Below are 21,004 nucleotides of genomic sequence, written 5' to 3' on the forward strand. Positions count from 1 at the left end.
TTTAGAAAAGGAGTGAAAGTTTATTGAAAAGCTTAAAGCAGGAATGAAAGGATGTAAAGTACAATTGTAAGAGGGCCAAGGGGGTGACTTGAGAGATCAAGTGCATAGCTTGACCTTTTGACTTGGGGTTTTGTACACTGGCATACTCCTGGGGTCTTGCATCCCTTCTCCCCTGATTCTTCCTTTGGGGGTGAGCTGTCCACATGTGCAGTGGGTGGCCTGCCAGCCCTTGGGAGGGGAGCATGTACAGTGTGTTTACTGGAGTCGTATGCATGCTCACTTGGGGCATTCTTCCCTTACCAGCAAATGCTCTTAGAAGGTCATATACCAGTTAAACTCCACCATTTTTCCTCTTAATGTGCATGTGTGAGCCCACTCGCCCAATTCCTGAGATCTTATTGGGAAGCTGCTGATCACTAGTTTCAGATTTTTTCTGACTATAGGGAGGCTGCCTTTCCCTGGCGCTGGCTACGGGCCAGTCATTATTGTAGAGTCAGTTAACAACTGCCTAACCATCACCTGATGGTTGCCTGACATTCCTGGTCAGGCAGAGCCCTCTCTCGCCCTGCTCATGCCTGACTAGCTACCTACTGTAACAGAATGTTTTTATAAATTGGCTGGGTGCGGTGGCTCACACCTATAATCCCAGCACTTTGGGAGGCTGAGGCAGGTAGATCGCTTGAGCTCAGGCGTCAAGTCCAGCCTGGGCAACATAGTGACACTCTATATCTACAAAAAAAATACAAAAATAGCCAGGCATGGTGGTGCACTCCTGTAGTCCCAGTTATTTGGAGGGATGAAGTGGGAAGATCACTTGAGCCCAGGAGGTTGAGGCTTCAGGGAGCCATGTTCATGTTACAGTATTCTAGCCTGGGTAAGAAAGTGAGACCGTCTCAAAAAAAAAAAAAAAAAAAAAAAAAGAATGTTTTTATAAATTGTTGAATGAAGTCTTTAGGTTCTTCACCTTCTTCTCCTCCCCCTCCTCCTCTTCTTCTTCTTTCTTCTATTCTTCATCTCCCCCTCCCCCTCCCTCTCTTCCTCCTCTTCCTTCTTATTCTTATTCTTCTTCCTTCTCCTCTTCTTTTTTTGAGACAGGGTCTCACTCTGTTGCCCTGGATGGAGTGCAGTGGCAAAATCACTGTTCACTGCAATCTTGACCTCCTGGGCTCACGCAATCCTCTCACCTCAGGCACACAAGTAGCTGGGACTACAGGTATGTAGGAGGTGAGTGGTACAGGTATGTACCACTACTCCTGGAAGATTTTTTATTTTTTTTGTAGAGACGGGGTCACTATGTTGCCCAGGCTGGTCTCAAACTCCTGGGCTCAAGTAATCCTCCTGCCTCAGCATCCCAATGTGCTGGGATTACAGGCATGAACCACCACACTCAGCTTGATGTTCACCTTCTTTCTAAGTGAAGAATTCAACCTTAGAGGGAGAAATCCTCACAATCACCCTTATTAAGCTTTGAATGTCAGTCTCCAACTGTGTCAATTCCTGGTCATTCATGGGGGTCCAAGGAGGGGTACTAGCCATCTGTTTCCCTGTTGAAGAGGATTTTCCCCAGAGGGCCGCCTGGCTTGTTGAATAACTACAATATAATCATGAGTGGGAAGAAAACCTCTTAGAAACCTGTTGTGGGCCCTATGAGTCAAGCTATGGACAGCCACGATTCTTTCTACATACTTTCTAAATTTGATAGAATCTTCAGAAAGTGGAGGTAAGAGGGATATAAAATTTAAAAGACCTGCTACTGTCCAGGGTAAACGAATTCTTCATGGTGGGAATCCAGGATACATTCACAATGCATATTGCATGGGAAGACCTGGAGCTGATGGGATCTGATTACGGAGTCCTAGGAAGAAGGTGGGATTATAAGGGAAAGTAAAATAAGTCTTGCTGAGCATTCACAGAGCCTCTGCCAGAACTATCTGTGGTTATTGTCATTTACATAGTAATGTGTATCTCTACACCTGTAGGTCAGGCTAGAGTACTTTTTGCAATTCTTGCAAAGAAAGAGAAGTTAAAGTGGACAGTTGAGTGATTGAGGGATTTTCTGGGAAAATCAGAGGAGTTTCAGGAATTAAAGTAATTTTTGTGGAGGTAGGGCCAGATCGTGGAGAGGAGAATTTGAGGCAGAGATCCAGAGATTCAAAAAAATCTTCTATAGGGTCGGGGAAAGGGAGTTGGAGTAAAGGGAAGTATAGGAGGGAGGTGAGAGGAGGAATTTACAGTGGGTGTGGAATTTAACTTTCAGGCCGGGTGCAGTGGCTCACGCCTGTAATCCCAGCACTTTGGGAGGCTGAGGTGGGTGGATCACAAGGTCAGGAGTTCAAGACCAGCCTGGCCAAGATGCTGAAACCCCATCTCTACTAAATATACAAAAATTAGCTGGGCGCGGTGGCATGAGCCTGTAATCCCAGCTACTTCGGAGGCTGAGGCAGGAGAATCGCTTAAACCCAGGTGCCAGAGGTCCCAGTGAGCCAAGATCAAGCCACTGCACTCCAGCCTGGGTGACAGAGCAAGACTTCGTCAAATAAATAAATAAATAAAAATAATAAAAACTTTTAAATCTGATTTCTGCTTTTTAATCTTGTTAAGAAAGTCTTTTAGGCTAGCCACGGTGCTTTTTTGCATCCTCTTTCAATTTGATCCTCCCATAGGTACAAATAGGACATTTGTTTAGGGTGAGAGCTAAATCCTTTTAAAAGGATTTAAAGTTCTTTAAAAATAGATACCTCCAAAGGCGTATCTATTCTTAATGTGACTCAAAACCAATAAGCCTTTTTATGACTTAACCATTGTCACAAGAGGCATTCCCAAAGAGAATGCAGAAGATATAGCTCTCATGATCCAAAGGCTTTCCCAAAGATAGCTAAAAAGAACTAAAGCAAAGGACTTCATTGCCACAGGCAGTGAAGAATGGTGTTTGTGAAAAGTCATGTCTCCAGTCTCCCAAATAGTGAGATGCTGCCAATCACAGCCCAGCTAATCCATGAGACTGACACCAGGCAGGCAATACAGAGATGGGACTTCCCCAGTACTGACAAGGCAATGTGGGAAGAGACAAGGGCTCCTTATGGACTAGGGCCCTTTATTTAGACTAATTCTGTGAGTGCAAACTGCAGGAGGGAAAAAACAAAATTATTTAGACTAATTCCTCTGAGAGCTGGCATAGTCAGACAGAAAGGGTTGCTTGTGCACCTTGTGTCTTGGGTGCCCTATCCTGATAGCTAGTCATCGCTAGACAAAGGCCCAAGAACCTGTGCCTGCTACTCTCCTCCCCCTGCAGGCAACACCAGAGAGAGAACACTCTCTGGATCCAAGCCAAGCTCTCAGAACACAAAACAAGGAAGGAGAACATTATCCAGTATTTTGTAATCAGTGACCCACGACAAAGTTTGTCAACGTGAATGCTGGGTTGGTGAGAACTATAAATTCACCAGTCTGTGAGGCCGACTTGAACAATAGGCTTGTAAGACTTATTCTTGTGTTCTATGATTCTCCTCCTTATGGAGAAATGACACAAAACACAGAGATTAAGATAAAACAGTGACCATCCCAGGGAAGGAAAAGATCAATAACAAAATGACTCAAATCAAAATCCCAAGAGTTGCAATATCCAAAGAACTAGTTCTTACAAACATTTTTTTCCTGTTAAGCTAAACTTAGGAAGAGGTCCTTACAGGCCTCACTTAACTGGACTCTAAGTAGGAATCCAGGTGGCTGCATTGGTAATTATTCTTATCTTGCCAGCTTTGTTGGACGTCCTGAGATCTCAGCCAGAGCCTCAGGAGCAAGCAAAGACTTCAAGCCCAACCAGCCCATCCTCATTGCCAAAACTGTCAAGGAGGGGAAAATGTTTTTTGCCACCCTCTTAGATCAGTGACTCAGGGCCTATGAACTAAACTAACAAAAGTCAGGTTAACAGGAGTAAAGACACACATGTTTTATAATATTTACCTGCATGAGAGTTCATAAAAAAGAACTAAAAGAAACAGTTAAACTCAGGGACTTGCATACCATTATGACAAAGGGAAAGCGAGTTGGGCTTTAAAACCCAATAATAAATCATGGGGAAGTGATTAGGAAATATATGGGAGAACTGATGGAGAATAAGATTATTTTAGTAAAGTCTGTTTATGCAAACTCATCTTAGTGTCAATTCTCCATCTCCAGTGATGAGCTACTCTCCTCTTCCTGGTACAGGAAAGGGAAACAGCACAAGAGAAAATTTATGTGCTGCTTTTAGGCAGATAAGGGAAGAGCAGAGAAGTCCTCCTGCATCTGTTGATTTTCAGTTGCCTTCAATTCAAAATAATTCTTATACCAAAGTGGCAAATTTTGGTGTGGCATATTCTGATCCCCTTCAGCCTCAAAAGACACCAGATAAACAATTAGATGGCTACCAAGCACTTAGGCAATTCTACTTTTATGGCATGCTCACCATAGTCTCACAAATGCTGTTAGCATCAACTGTGAGCCTCCGTAAAAATGTAGACTAATAAGCCTTCTTCCTAACCCATCTCTCGAGATTCTGATCTGCATTGTCAATTTAGTTATGCAACTTAAGTTGTGTTAAAACTCTGTTAGTGTATCCTTAGGCACATGCATATAATAAAACAAATATAACTTTCTTACAAATAACATTGACCAGATTTCAGTGAGACCTGGGTATGGTATGCCTTGAAAGTAAACCAAATCCTTTTCCCTAATGTGAAAGAAATTGCTAGGCATCCTGCTGTTTTTCTTCAACCAATTCTGGAAGTTGAGGTTATAAACAGAACCAAGCAGCTTTCTGGGAATTGGCTGTCGAGTTATGATCTTACTAATTATCACTTACTGGGGTAGTGCTTTTCAAATTTTAAGAAATATTAACATCCCTTGGGGAACTCCTAAAAATCCTGATGCCTAGGTTGCACTCCGGAAAAATGAAGTCAGGATCTTTTGGGGTGAGACCCATGCATCTGTATTTTTAGAAAACTCCTCAGGGGATTCCAAAATTCAGCCAAGTTTGAGAATCAGTGTACTACAGTCATAATTCTCAACCCTGGCTGCATATTAGGATTACCTAGGGAAAGTGTACAAGCTAAACTACAACAACCTGGAGATTCACTTCCAGAGAATCTCATTTAATTAATCTGGCACCAACATTTCTGTAAAAGTTACTCTATTATACAATGTTACCCAGGATGTTCAATGTCTCAGCCTGGGTTGAAGGTAAAGGCACTACAGTCACAATTCAAAGTGAAAATGAGGGAGAGTGGTGAGGAGAAAAGCTTATTGTCTTTATTTATTTATTTATTTATTTTTGTAGAAACAACTTCTCATTATTTTGCCTATGCTGGTCTCAAACTCCTGGCCTCAAGGGATCCTTTCACCTCAGCCTCCCAAAGTGCTGGGATTACAGGCGTGAGCCACTGAGCCTGGCCTGCATTCAGATTTGAAACAGAGAAGAAGAAATGGTAAAGAGGAGGATCAAACTTAGAGTTTCAGAGTGGGAATGAGGCTAATTTATATCAAATGATCCACCACAGGCACCATAATATAAATGTGAGCTAACATTATAAGCACCCTAATACTGAATACACAGTTCAGGGATAGGTAGTTTCAATTTGAAAGACCAAGTAATTCCATAATCCAGGCTTTAGAGAGGTAGCTGTTCCAATTACTATCAACACCAGGTGCATTTTAAAATACAAAAAATGTTAGAAATTGTTCATTGGTGTTCAAGATATATGTGTGACTAAGAAGACTGTATAGGCCCTCCTACCCCTGAATGAACAGGGTATAAAAATTTACCAAGACTAGGCCAGGCGCGGTGGTTCGCGCCTGTAATCCCAGCACTTTGGGAGGCTGAGGCAGACGGATCAACTGAGGTCAGGAGTTTGAGACCAGCCTGGCCAACATGGTGAAAACCACATCTCTACTAAAAATACAAAAATTAGCCGGGTGTGGTGGCAGGCGCCTGTAATCCCAGCTACTTGGGAGGCTGAGGAAAGAGAATCACTTGAACCTGGGAGGCGGAGGTTGCAGTGAGCCGAGATTGTGCCACTGCATTCCAGCCTGGGCAACAAAAGTGAAAACTCAGTCTCAAAAAAAAAAAAAAAAAAAAAAAATTACCAAGACTAGGCCAGACGCAGTGGCTCATGCCTATTATCTCAGCACTGTGGAAGGCCAAGGTGGGAGGATCACTTGAGCTCAGGAGTTCAAGACCAGCCTGGGCAACATGGCAAAACCCAGTCTCTACAAAAAAATACAAAAATTAGCCAGGCATGGTGGTGTGTGCCTGTAGTCCCAGCTCCTTAAGAGGCTGAGGTGGGAGGATCACCTGAGCCTAAGAGGTCGAGGTTTCAGTGAGCTGAGATCGCGCGACTGCACTCCAGCCTGGGTGACAGAGCAAGAACCTGTCTCAAAAAAGAAAAGAAGAAATAACTTACCAAGATCAGTGGTTTAATACCCTTGATAGACAAAGTAAAATCTAAACTAGCAGCACCATCAATAGGATGAATTTTGTTAGAAACTGAGAATCTCAGATTCACCCCAGACCTATTCCAGATTAGTATTTTTAAAAGATTTACATTTCAACAAGATTTGAATGCAGTTTAAAGTTTGAAATGCACTGAGCGGTACACCACATGTAATATTTGAACTGTCCTGTATTCAATTACATAGCTTAAAATTTCCTCCTCTGACTCCTAAAACGTTCGTTGGATCCTGCTGCTATAATATTACACAGTATTTCCAAATAAATTTTCATACAAGGAGCTTGTTGGAGTGCCTAAAAGAAGAGATAATTAGGACTTGTTTGAGCCTATAGAACAACTTGAGCCTGCTTGCTAATAAGTATATGTAAGTGTGGTAAAATTTAGTCCAGGAGTTCCTTAATTGTAATACATATCACCTAATAGTGAGATTGTACTAGCCTTTACCTCCAAATATTAGTGGCTAGCACATATAGGTAGAAAAAAAAACCCAAATTTTATTTATTTTTATTTTATTTTATTTTATTTTATTTTGAGACAGAGTCTTACTCTGTCACCCAGGCTGGAGTGTAGTGGTGTGATCTTGGCTCATTGCAACCTCCGCCTCCTGGATTCAAATGATTCTCCTGCTTCAGCCTCCTGAGTAGCTGGGACCACAGGTGTGCACCACCACACTCGGCTAATTTTTATATTTTTTAGTAGAGACAGGGTTTCACCATGTTGGCCAAACTGGTCTCCAACTCCTGGCCTCAAGTGATCCACCTGCCACGGCCTCCCAAAATGCTGGGATTACAGGCATGAGCCACTGCTCCAGGCCTCCAAATCTCATCTTGAATTCCCACGTGTTGTGGGAGGGACCTAGTGAGAGGTAATTGAATCATGGGGGTGGGTCTTTCCAGTGCTGTTCTTGTGATAGTGAGTAAGTCTCAGGAGATCTAATGGTTCTATAAGGAGGTGTTTCCTTGCACAAGCTCTCCCTTTGCCTGCTGCCATCCATTTAAGACGTGACTTGCTTCTCCTCGCCTTCTGCCATAATTGTGAGGCTTCCCCAGCCACATGGAACTATAAGTCCATTAAATCCTTTTTCCTGTATAAATTATCCAGTTTCGGGTACATCTTTATCAGCAGCATGAAAGTGGGCTAATACAAAAGGTCTAAATATGAAAAGTGAAACCATTGTGTTAAAAAACAGATAATGTAGGAGAATATCTTTGTGGTATAAAGATAAGGAATCAGTTCATTAAGAAAATCCAAAAAGCAAAAGTTACAAGGCAAGAAAAAAAAAAAAAGAAGATCATGAGTACATAAAAATTAAGCATCAACATGAGCAAAGTTAGAGACATGACAGACTGGGATATGTGATATTAGCAGTGCTTAAAACCTAAAAGAGATCAATATGTAATACATGAGGAGTTCTTGCATATCAGCAAGGAAAATGCATGAACCCTAATAAAAACAGGCTAAGATTTTTACCTAAGATGTTTAGTATAACCTGAGATCTGGTCCCAAGAGTCAACCACTTGCCTTTAATTGATGAGGCCCACTCTTTTTTTTTTTTTTTTTTTGAGACGAAGTCTTGCTCTGTTGCCCAGGCTGGAGTGCAGTGGCGCGATCTTGGCTCACTGCAAGTTCTACCTCCCAAGTTCACACCATTCTCCTGCCTCAGCCTCCGGAGTAGCTGGGATGACAGACACCTGCCACCACGCCAGGCTAATTTTCTGCATTTTTAGTAGAGACAGGGTTTCACCATGTTAAACAGGATGGTCTCAATCTCCTGACCTCGTGATCTGCCCACCTTGGCCTCCCAAAGCGCTGATATTACAGGCATGAGCCACCACACCCGGCCGAGGCCCACTAATATTTTTTAAAAAGAATCCGACAATTATTGAACTGCCAACACTGTTTAGTTGGCAACAAAAGCAAAAGTTTCCATGACTGAAACACTAGATTGGAAAGTTTTGACAATGGAGAGGAGAAAGTCAGGAACACAAAGCACTGCATTGAGAGATTCTACTAGGGAAAGGAAATGTTTGTGACCAGAAGAAAACAATGTCTCTGGCACCTTGGGAATTGAGGAGCATTAAAAGAACCAGGGAGCTATCTATGTAGATGAACACAAAATACAATTTGCCATCTGGCTGGCTTTTGACTGCTCCTCACCCCTTGCAGTTTCCCCCAGTTATCCCCTATCCCCCACACTTCCCCATTTCTTTCTGTGTCCACACCAAAAATCACAGAGTGCCTACATCACTTTGTGACCCTGCCAGTTGCAGATTTTTTTCCCAGAAGGCTTGAACCCAAACCTTGAGTATTCCCAGACACTGATAAAAGTATCTAGGTTTACTAGAAATAAATTGGCAGCAGCCCTAAGCCAAATCTGTTAAGCCTTCATATGAACTCCATACCCTGACCCCCTCACTGCAGACATACCTAGGTAGGATATCCCTTTTCTCTTGCTGTCCAACTCGAGGATTGCTGGAGCCCGCTTGGTAGGTAAGTTTCCCAAATGAATGCTTTGGACTGATCATACTGGCATTTACGGCTTCTTTTTTTTTGAATCCCAACTGGCCCTGTTTGACGATTTGGGACATTCCCCAGTGGGTACTCCCTTGCTTCTGCTTTTAGGACAACTCCAGCCACAGGTTTATCAGGACAAAAAGCACCCCTTCTACTCAGCAACTTCAAACTTTCAGAAGCTATTGCACTTACAAACCCAGAAAACCACAACCAAAATTGTGCACACACGTGTTTGAATTTGTGTGATTGATCACTTATGTGGGTTTAGTATAACCACTCATGATATACTTTGCTTTATGTAATAAACATAGTCCCAAGGAGATAATGCTAAATTAAGTGTCCCAATGACATATTTTTATTGTCAATGAACTAGATAATACCTCAATAAACTGTGATTTTTTTAATTAAATCATTCCCAGAAAGAATGGTTTAAGAGCCACCAGTATGAGTTGTAAATAATCATTTGAGGCAGATATTTGCTAATATTTGGTAATGATCTTACATGGACGATCAAATGAATATACCTAGAGATATATTTTGCAACCAGTTTATCTTGGAGGGTTCACTAGAATATATTTCAAAGTCACACATTTTTTGGGAGCTTTTGAGTTGTTTTATGTATCATCTTTAAAAATTCCCCAGGCAAAAATAATTACGGCAAAGTTCTGTTGCTCTCCGGAGCAGGACATGGCAGTCTCCCTCATTCGTTTCTCTAAGTACTAAGAAGACCTAGAATTGCTTGTGGAAGAAAATCTTGGCTTTGCCCACAAATAGGCCCTGGGTCCATCTCTGTTGGAAGTTGTATTAGTCCGTTTTCATGCTGCTGATAAAGACAACCCCAAGACTGGGCAAATTACAAAAGAAAGAGATTTAATGGACTTACAGTTCCATGTGGCTGGGGAGCCCTCATAATCACGGCAAAAAGTGAAAGGCACGTCTCACATGGCAGGAGACAAGAGAACAGCTGGGTGCAGTGGCTCATACCTGCAATCACAGCATTTTGGGAGGCCAAGGCAGGCAGATCACTTGAGGTCAGGAGTTCGAGACCAGCCTGGCCAACATGGTGAAACCCTGTCTCTACTAAACATACAATAATTAGCTTGGCGTGGTGGTGCATGCCTGTAATCCCAGCTACTCAGGAGGCTGAGGCAGGAGAATTGCTTCAACCTGGGAGGTGGAGGTTGCAGTGGGCTGATATCATACTATTGCACTCCAGCCTGGGGTACAAGAGCGAAACTCTGTCTCAAAAAAAAAAAAAAAGAAGAGAGCTTGTGCAGGGAGACTCCCATTTTTGCTTTTTTGTTGTTGTTGGTTTTTTGTTTTTGTTTTTGTTTTGTTGTTGTTGTTGTTGTTGTTTTGAGGTGGAGTCTTGCTCTGTCACCTAGCCTGGAGTGCAGTAGTGCGTTCTTGGCTCACAGCAACCTCCTTGTGCCCCTACGTTCAAGCAATTCTCCTGCCTCAGCCTCCCTAGTAACTGGGATTACAGGTGTGCACTACCATGTACAGCTAATTTTTGTACTTTTAGTAGAGACAGGGTTTCACCATGTTGGCCAGGCTGGTCTTGAACTCCTGACCTCAAGGGATCTGTCCACCTCGGCCTCCCAAAGTGCTGAGATTACAGGGGAGAGCCACTGTGCCCGGCCAAGACTCCCATTTTTAAGACCATCATATCTCGTGAGACTCATTCACTATCACAAGAACAGCATGGGAAAAACATGCCCCCATGATTCAATTACCTCCCACCGGGTCCCTCCCACAACACATGGGAATTCAAGATGAGATTTGGGTGAGAACACAGCCAAATCATTACAGACATGGAGTGGCCTTCTATTAAAACATGTGCCTCCTTGACAGCTTTAATTTTTTAAAGAAGGAATCTTCCAACTTTGACAATTAGTTGATTGTCACAGCACATCTGCCCTTTTTTTTTGGCAAAACAGAATATATTCATTCCAGATTCCTATCAAAGAGTATGTCCCTAGATTGCTGATTACCCAATTCTTATAAGCCCTATAGGAGAAAAAATACAAATTTCTTGGAGAATTGATAGAAATATTTAAAGTCCATTTCTCCTTTTGTATTAATTATGCTTTTTTATTTTTTGTAGTTTTAATGCTTTCACATCTGGGGCCTCGCTGAACCTGGAGGGACCACCCCTTCCAGAGCTAGTCAGTTCCAGGGAGAGCACCCTTCAAATGTAAACCAATTTATCCAGAGCCCATCCCCACTACTACCTCCTTTATGAGGCTCTCAGGGAGCTCTCACACTCTGAGCCACTGTTCCTTTCCATAATCACCCCAGGACCAGGTACCTGAAAACTAGAGACAACCTCTACACCCCAGAGCCTGCCGAAATTATTCAAACTAGTCAAACCTGAATAATAATAAAACCTACATTTTAAAACACCTTGGGAGCAGAACAGAATTTAGCCAGGTCTCAAACTGTTTGAGTCTCTAAGTGACTTAATGCCATTCACCTGTGTTGTAGGATCTTTTTAAAACACCGCTAAGTAATAAAGTGCTCCCCAAATTAGGAGGCAATTGCTATACCTTCTGGGGCATTTGCAAAGCTAGAAATGCAAAAACTAACAAAGTATATTTCTCCTACCAATTCACCTTGATTCCATTGATTCTTCAGGGACTATCATACGTGTAAAATTTGTTCTCTTTGCTATAGGTTTGTCTTGCAGCAATGAAATCACCCTTTTAAAAATTGTGGCCAAAAACACATAACAAAAAATTTATAATCAATCTTTTTAAAGTGTAAAGCACAGTGCTGTTAACTATATGTACATTATTGTGTAATGCAGCTCCAGAACTTTTTCATTTTACAAAACTGAAACTTCACATCCATTGAACAAATTCCCTTCTCACCTCCCCAACCCCAGCCTGTGGCAACCACTGTCCTACTTTCTGTTCTGAGTTTGACTATTTTAGTCAACTATTTGTCTTTTTGTGACTGCCTTATTTCACTTAGCATAATGTCCTTAGAGTATATCATATTGAGGCATATGACATTTCCTCCTTTTATTAAGGCTGAATAATATTCTATTCTACGCATACACCACATTTTCTCTATCCATCCATCTGTTGATGGACATTTAGATTGTTTTTACCTTTTGGCTATTGTGAATAATGCTGTAATGAACATGGATGTACAAAAATCTCTTTGAGACTCTGCTTTCAATTCTTTAGGATATGTACCTAGAAGTAAAATTGCTGGATTCTATGGTAATTCTATGTTAATTATTTTTGAGGACCTACCAGACCGGTTTCCATAGCAACAGTACCATTTATATTAATACCAGCAATGCACAGGGATTCCAGTTTCTGCACACCCCTATCATCCTACTGGGTATGAGGTAATTTCTCATTGTGGTTTTGAATTGCATTTCCCTAATGATTAGTAATTCATATGCTTCTGGCCATTTGTATATCTTATTTGGAGAAATGTCTATTCAAGTCCTTTGCCTATGTTTTAATTGTATTGTTTGGGCTTTTGTTGTTCAGTTGTAGTTCTTCATATATTTTGAATATTAACACCTTATCAGATATATACTCTCAAGTATTTTCTCTCATCCCATAGTTTGCACTTTTGCTCTGTTACATTATTTCTTTGCTGTGCAGTTTTAAAGTTTGATATAGTCCAACCTGTCCGTTTTTGCTTTCGTTGCCTGTGCTTTTAGTGTCATGTCCAAGAAATCATTGCCAAATCCAATGTCAAGAAGCTTTCTCCCTGTTTTCTTTTAGGAATTTTATAGTTTCAGATCTGATATTAAGATCTTTAATCCATTTTGAGTTAATTTTTATAGGTGGTATCAGGTAAGGGTCCAACTTCATTCTTTTGCATGTGGTACCCAGTTTTCTCTGCACCATTTATTGAAAAGACTATCATTTCCCCATTGTGTAGCCTTGGTACCTTCATCAAAGATCATTTGACCATATATAAGAAGGTTTATTTTAGGGCTCTCTGTTGGTCTATATGTCTGTATTTTTGCCAGCACCATGTGGTTCTGATTGCTGTAGCTTGATGACATGTTTTGAAATCAGAAAGTGTGAGGCCTCCAGCTTTGTTTTCCTTTCTCAAAATGAAGTCATACTTTTAACAAGAAAATTGTCTATGAGACAATGTTCTGTGTCAGCTTCTTATCCATTATTTGGCATGTCAGTGACAACTATCCATTGCATAGTGAAGCTGTGCCATGTTAACAACACACATTGTATAATGAAGCTGTGCAGTGTAACTACATTACAAGCAATAATTCTTATTTGTCTTTGAAATTTTTTGTATAATAAATTGTAAAATATTGTTAAGCTGTTGCTGTGACAATAATGAGATGTGACTAAAATGCAATAAAATAAATACCTAACCAATGCATTGAAATGAGTCTTGTCCCCTTCCAAGAATATGCCTTTTCAAATAATGCCAAAAAAAAAAAAATCCTTTGGAACTTCTCTTTTGTTATAAATCAGCCTCTGATTCAGTCATTGCGCTACTTTATAAAAGTGGATTCACTACTTTCATTTCTCATGTCATATTTGACTGCAAATGACTTTAGATTGTTGATATATGTCAAATTCTATCTCAAGGTATGAAGATGTTCATTACTGAGTAGACTTAGGAAATTACATTGAGATGAAACTCGTTTAGATGCAAATTTTTGACATATTTATTTAAAAATCACTCACATTGCCTGACATATACTTATTTATGCGTAGAAAAAATTTTGACTATGAGGCATCTGAGAAAATAAAGAAAACACCAAACAAATAAAACCAGGTATCCACAGAGCTTATCTATCCATGAATACCTCACATACTCCCTTCTAAATTTTTAGATGTGTCAAATCAGCAGTGTTATTTATTTATATATTAATTTATATTCCCTGTATTCCAAAAAGGATTTTAAGCAAGGTATAGTTAACTCATTTCAAATCATGGAGATTCTGTAAATCCCAACAGAGAGTGAAATTATTTATCTAATGCTTTTGTATAGAGATGAAACATATTATTTATTTCCAATTTTGTTTCCCCTCTGTGTGCAAACTCTCACATAACTGTAAGAATCTGAATTATTACACTTAGTTTTAGTTCAGTAACTCTTACGCTATAATTTGAATAGCCCTGACTCATGTGTCTAGTCCTTTAAGAGAATCATTCAGTGGTAGACAACAGTGTTAATCAATAAACTTGGTTAAGATATGAAAATTTCACCAGAGATAGGCAATTGGTTATGAGGCTGTGGTCTTCAATATTGATTAGCCCAAGTATTTTTTTATAACTTTACTGAGATATAATTCACATTACTGTACAATTGCTCAATTTAAAGTACGCAATTCAATGTGTTTTAGCATATTCACAGGGTTGTGCTACCAGCACCATGATCTAATTTGAGAATATTTTTGTATCCCTTAAAAGAAACTCTGTACTCATTTGCTATCCCTTACCAGCCCCAAGCCTCTAGCCCCAGCCTTAAGCAACCACAAACTATTTTCTGTCTCTGTAGATTTACCTATACTAGACATTTTGTGTAAATGGAATCATGCGGTATGTGGCCTTTTGTGATGACTTCTTTCACTCAGCACAATGTTTTCAAGCTTCATCCATGTTTTAGTGCATGTCAGTACTTCAATTCTTTTTATTGCCAAATATATTCCATTGTATGGATATGCTATGTTTCATTTATTCATCATTTGATGGACATTTGTGTTGCTTTTCTTTTTTGGCTATTATGAATAATGTTGCTATGAACATTTCTGTGCATAGCCCAAAGATTCTTAATATAAGTGTTTGAGAATAAAAATAAAAACCTTATAGAAGTCCTGTTGTCTGACATTGTAAGAAGAACATTATGCTTTAATGGAAAATTATACATTGTTTAGATTACACTCTTCCAGGTATTCAATTCTAATCTTTCCTTGTTTTTGAGCTATTTTACAGCTCTCTGAATTATAGAGAGCTGATAACAATGCAAAATAATTCCCACGTATAGACCTGTAAATTCTGTCAGTTGGAGGTTTCCTTGCCTTCCCACCTTCACTGAGGAAGATGCCATTTTTGCTTTCATTTACACCTTCAGTTCAGTATTCCTGACTATAACTGTGTCTTTTTTTTTTTTTACGACGTCCATTGATCTGGTTGTAATACCTTGCCAGTTTCCTAATTAATGAGTTAAATAAAATTGTTAGCCTGTTTTCATTTTATATATGTATGAGAGTCATGATCTTACCTGTTTTGTTAGAATGATCTTTTAGCAACATGCTCAATATTCAACTGACTCCATAATTTCTTTTTCTGCTGGAAATAGAATTTCAGTGACTCTGAGAAATATCCACCAGTTCTAAACATTTCTGAAATCTCAACAGAGGTAGCTAATATACTACAGTACTTACATATTTAAATAAATTCTATCTAAGAGACTAACATTTTTCTGAATAGTCTTGAAGTTAGAGGAAAGTTTTGAACAGTGGAACTCAAGAAGACTTCTCAGTTCTTGGAAATGTGAGTACCACATTTATACATTTTTCTAGCCTACTTGGATCAATGTAGAGAGCTAATCAGGGTAGTAACTATAGAAGCAATGGCTGTCACTATCATCTTAACCAAAAAGCCAGGAGTAGAGCTTTTTAAGCAAAAACATCAGGGAAGATAGGGTTAGAATGGGTTCTAGTATCTCCTGCTCATAGTCCCATAAGCGTCTCCATGTATATGAACACCCTACTACACAGGGTCCACCAAATAGTAATACAAGAGTGAGAACTTTAGGTGTACACTAGACGCTAACAACTTACTAGATTTTAATATCAGTTACATAATCTAGTTAGTGTTCCCTAACATCCATCCTTAGCCCAGCTGCTCAACAGAATCACCTTCAGAGCATTCTGGAGTTTACTAGATCCTACCCAAGAGATTCTTGTTCAGAAAGGCTGGCATGGGACCCAGGGATCTGAATCTGATTAAGCTCTCTAGGTGATTCTGATTTTCACCCAAGGTTTTGAGTCAGTGAATATGACACTCATAAAAAGGGAAAACTTTTCCAGTTTTGCAATATAATTTATGTGTTTTCTTACACTGCTTTCCAAGCATCTTTTACAAAGACAAGGGCAACTAAAATTAATCTTTGGTGCCTAGCACTAGGATGAGGATTTAAATCCAGATAATCAAACTTTCTATGAGCAAGGAACATAGTGGGATTTTATTAACTTATTTAACATAAATTATGTAGGCCACATCATTGTTTTTTATTTTAACCTAACCTACATGGCAGTTTCCTTTTTTTTCAAAGTGTAAATCCTGCCAAGAACTATTCAATATCAATTGCATATTTGATTTTTACAAATTTCATAGGTAATCTTACAAGATAGTACTGTCTACTGGAAGCATGTTGTGTTATTTTTATTGATCCCTTGGTCAGTTCTTAATTATATAGTCCTTTTATTTCTTAGACTTTACAACCCAAATATATGGTTAGAATCTTTTAGAGAAGTCATATTCTCCATACTTGGGAACAATTTCATTTAAAGCAAAATAAAATCATTGTAATATGCAATAATCTTGTGATTTGAAAATCCCACAGAAGAGATCAGAACAGTTTTAATGAGGTGATAATGATGTACAAATATTTTGGAAACTGAGCCTTTCTCTAAATATGGATGTTTCTAGGTCAGTAGTCATCCAAGAGTATCTCAGTGTCAATTTTAAGCTTAGTGTTAGATTTTTGGAAAATAAAGCTACATCGCATAATAAACGACTATTTATTTATGCATCTAAATGCTTCACTTGGCCTTGGTCCAACTCTCCTTTGGGTAAGCATGTGGTAGTCTATCATTTGGTATGTTGCTGGCCTTGCTTAATTTTTGAGGCTCTTGAGATGAGTTCAAAAAGCAATAACAAAATATGTACGCTTTGCATAAATTACATTATAGTACACTGCACTCACAGACATGTAATTTATTATAAGAAAATCATTCCAGCTACACAAAATAATGTCAGACTAGATCGTTAGATTCTAGAACAAAGTGTAATTTAAAAAAATCCATAGACTTTGGTTTCTTTCCCTTTAAAGCTACAACAGGCCAACTTTGCATTCCTCATAAAAATGATATCTCGTTTTTGTTTAAAAAAAGATACATTTAAGCTTCTTTTACAATTTTAATTCATATCAATTCCATTTCATTTCACATTAATATGTTTATTTCTATTTTTGGTATCATCAGATATGAATTTCATGTCCTTTGAGGACGCAGCTAGGTATTGCTTTTAACTGTCCACATGCTGTTTCTGTATTCACAAAATAAATATTTAGATTAGTTTTTATGGTTTTGGTCAAAATTCAATATTGAAAGTAAAAGCATCTTGTCATTTTGCATATACACATATAACCTTGGTGTCCATAGCTTTCCTTTAAAAGTAACTTGGTATAAGGAAACAAACACTTGGCTTGTAGTCCAGAGAATTATCAGAGGCAAAGGCTGAAGACCTCGATGTGCAGTCCGGGTTATCCCACGGAATCTGGATCTAGTTGATGCCCAAACTGACATCTTGACCTCTCTGTGAAATATCCATGTTCACCAAATAATTGTTAACCCATCATTGTGTCTGGGATTGCTGTGCTAAGAGAATTCCATGCCAAAGAGCAACTTAAATGTAACAGTGTTTTGTTCAATTAAAAAAAGTAATAACAGGATTCAGATACAAGATTTTCCAGACTGTTTATTTCATCTTGTCTATATATATTTTTAGAAATCTAAAATGTTACAATTTGTTTGAAAATTTTTTCTTCTAATAATGCCAAAAAGCCTTTCTAAAGTATGTGATCCATCTATGCATTTAGAATCTAATAAAAAAATACTAGTTAAGTGATTATAACTTCGTAGTATCATTTACTTAAGGAGAGTCTAAGACATGCAACATTTCCAGATGTAATCATGTTGTTGAGTACCGTCCAGGGACAAGAATGAGAATGCTACCAGCTCAAGATCCGCCTTCTGATGGATGGGGATAAGCACTTGTTCATTATTGATCCAACTGAGAAATTTAATGGTGTGCAAACAATGTAAGGGATTATGATACATTTTCAAACTTTATTTGAAACAATGCGTTAAAGTAATGGTAATAAATTACTATGCTGGATGAACATGGATTATGGCTGTTTAAGAACCTATGAAAAATGTACCAGTAACTTCAGAGCAAATTTATCATTGAATTATTTCCAAAAGCTGATGACTGCATACACAAATTAAATATTACGATGTTCTTAAAATGCATTCTGTTATAATGTAAATTTTGTATAAAATGGGACTATTGTGGACCTCACCAAGAAGGTTTATTACTAGAACTAGATTGAAAATGGAAATAAAGTCACAGAAATCTCCTGTTTAATTGTAGACAAACATGGATGCTTATTTATTTACTTTAATAGTTAATTCACCAAGGCTAATGCTATGGAATAGAGCTACTTCAAAATAATATGGAACAGAGCCTACTTCGAAATAATAAATTATGAATAAATTATTCTGAAGTAAGATCAGCGACATGCCAATTTGAGTTCAGGTGCAACTTGTAGGTGGAGGATTTGCAGACAGAAAACCACAACTAGAGTCCTGCTAGAGGGGCTAATCTGTTGAAAGAAAAATGAGCTTCTGTAGAAACAAATAAATGCCTCATACTTGTCTTTAAAAGTGTAACATGCACCACTACAAAACTGAAAACTAATGGTTATAGCAGCTGTTGTTTCAACCTCAGAAGCTGTGACAGCAATGAAAACATTATACCAATGTCTTGTCCAATAAAACTCTTGGTTTCCTGTGTTTTGTGTGGGTGGACAAAGTAATAATAGCAAAGAAAGAGAAGTTGTATCACTTTAGCCTAAACACACTGTGTAAATTTATTGTTGTTTATTTGTAGAGATAAGATATTAGTAACTTAAAAATGACCTAAAGGAATCCCGAAGAGTTCTACAGTTCATTACTCATGGCAAGTAAAACTAAATACTCAACCTTATGAACTTTTAAAGCTGAAAATCCAAGATACTTGTAGAATGGGAAATGGACAGAGATGATGGTTTAAATTTTCAGTGGCATGTCCAAGCCATGAGTGTAGGTAGAAAGCCATGCTGAATCATTATCAATTTATTGGGGTAGAAATGACACCTTTAATGTTAATTTTATAGCTAACATCACAAAATAAGACTGATCATAGATATCTTTGAATCTGAATGTGAGCCTGAGGACTATTTTAGAGAAGTATATTCTACCTCTATGATGGAGTTTGTGTGAAATATTATAAGACTCAAAAGTAAACTTAAACTTTTATCCTCAAATACAGATATTTATTTTAAAGAGACCTTTAAGAAAATTGAATATCAACATTCAAGACTGAAGTCAACAAAGCATTCTGTGATACTTACAAACGTGAAATAAGTAGTTATAACTAAACTTTTAATTAAAAAGCTGCCTCGTCACTATCAAAACATTATGCATATCGGTAAGAAAACAGTGGTATGAATAACATGTCCTTTTACGCTACAATTATGTGTAAAATTACCTACTGAAATTGCTCTCCCATTACTTTGCCTTCTCCATAAAGAAGTTAAGTCTAGAGACCTTTTAGTTTGTTCTGGTCTTTTCTCTCCCTTCGGGAACTTCCATTAGTACACAACCAGCTAGGTATCTTCCTGCTAGAAATGAAAGTGTGATGGGCAATCTTCAGTACCAGCTTAGCCAGTTTTCCCTAGTCTTAAAATTTGATTCAGGCTTAGTTTGGGCTTAATTTCACAGCTGCACCCAATGATTCACATACACACATGAATAACTTAATTCTTTGAATAGTTCTTAGAATGTCCATCACGAAAACTTAAAAATACATTGAGAAAACCCCTAAAACAATGTAGAATATACTTTGTACTTTTTGTTTATCCTCTAACCTTGTGACCACATGGTTAATACTAATCATGGTATTATTGGTTGCAAAGGAAATGAAAATAACAGCCCACAATATTCTATATAATTTATGAAAGGTTAAGGTATCATATATGAAAACTGAGAACTCCCCCACCCCAAACACATTTTGGATTTTTTGCATGTCAGTAATGAAGTTCACTTTTCACCACCTTTCCAGTTGGAACATATAAAATTTATGACCTCTAATGCCTAATACATTAATGATCTATTGAACTAAGTTAACCCTTATAAAGTTCATAGAAGTGAAAATGTGGTTTAGAACAACACTGTTTGATAGAACTTTCTGTGATGGAAATGTTGCGTATCTACGCTGTGCAACAGAGTAGCCACTAGGCACGTGTAGCCATCAAGCCTTTCAAATGCGGCTTGTGTGACTAAGGAACTGAATTTTAAATTGTATTTAATTTTAATTAAAGTTAAATAGCCGCATGTATTGGATTAGCAGTCTAATAGACCCTTCAAACATTCAAGTAAGTGTTGGAAATGGAAGGTCCATTATAGGAAATCTAGGAATCTTAAATTCTCACCATTGGGTTTAAAACTCTATCATTCCTTCAGTATGAATTTTTCCAGAAGTTTCACATTTTCAAAAGATAAAACTCAAACCAACCAAATCCTTTAGGGTGCTTTTCTGTATGAATCATCTTTTTGCAAAGAGGTGTAAGACTGTCTTTATTGCCAACTCTGCCCCCTCTTCTACAGACAGAACTCAGTGATTAGATTCTGCATTTATTTAGGTTATTCGCCTAAAAAACCTGGTTTCCATACTGCAAATAAATGACAGGAACTTTTCCACTAGATTATCCCAGACAGCACAAATGTTCTTTCCAAAAGTGGAGCCTGGAACCACAGCCCCCTCACATTGCCTGTTACATCTGTTTATGCTTATAGAAGTGACATCCACTTCGTAGACAGAGAATGCCAATTTCTTGGGAAAGGACCCAGAATTTGGTGATGCTTAAAGGAAAAAAAAGCCCTTGCTGCTTAAAATTAAAAAATACATAGAACTGAGTATTGAGTAGTTACAAAATCCTTCTGAAAT

Source organism: Pan troglodytes, chromosome 6 (assembly GCF_028858775.2).
Source record: "Pan troglodytes isolate AG18354 chromosome 6, NHGRI_mPanTro3-v2.0_pri, whole genome shotgun sequence".
NCBI classification, from domain to species: Eukaryota; Metazoa; Chordata; class Mammalia; order Primates; family Hominidae; genus Pan; species Pan troglodytes.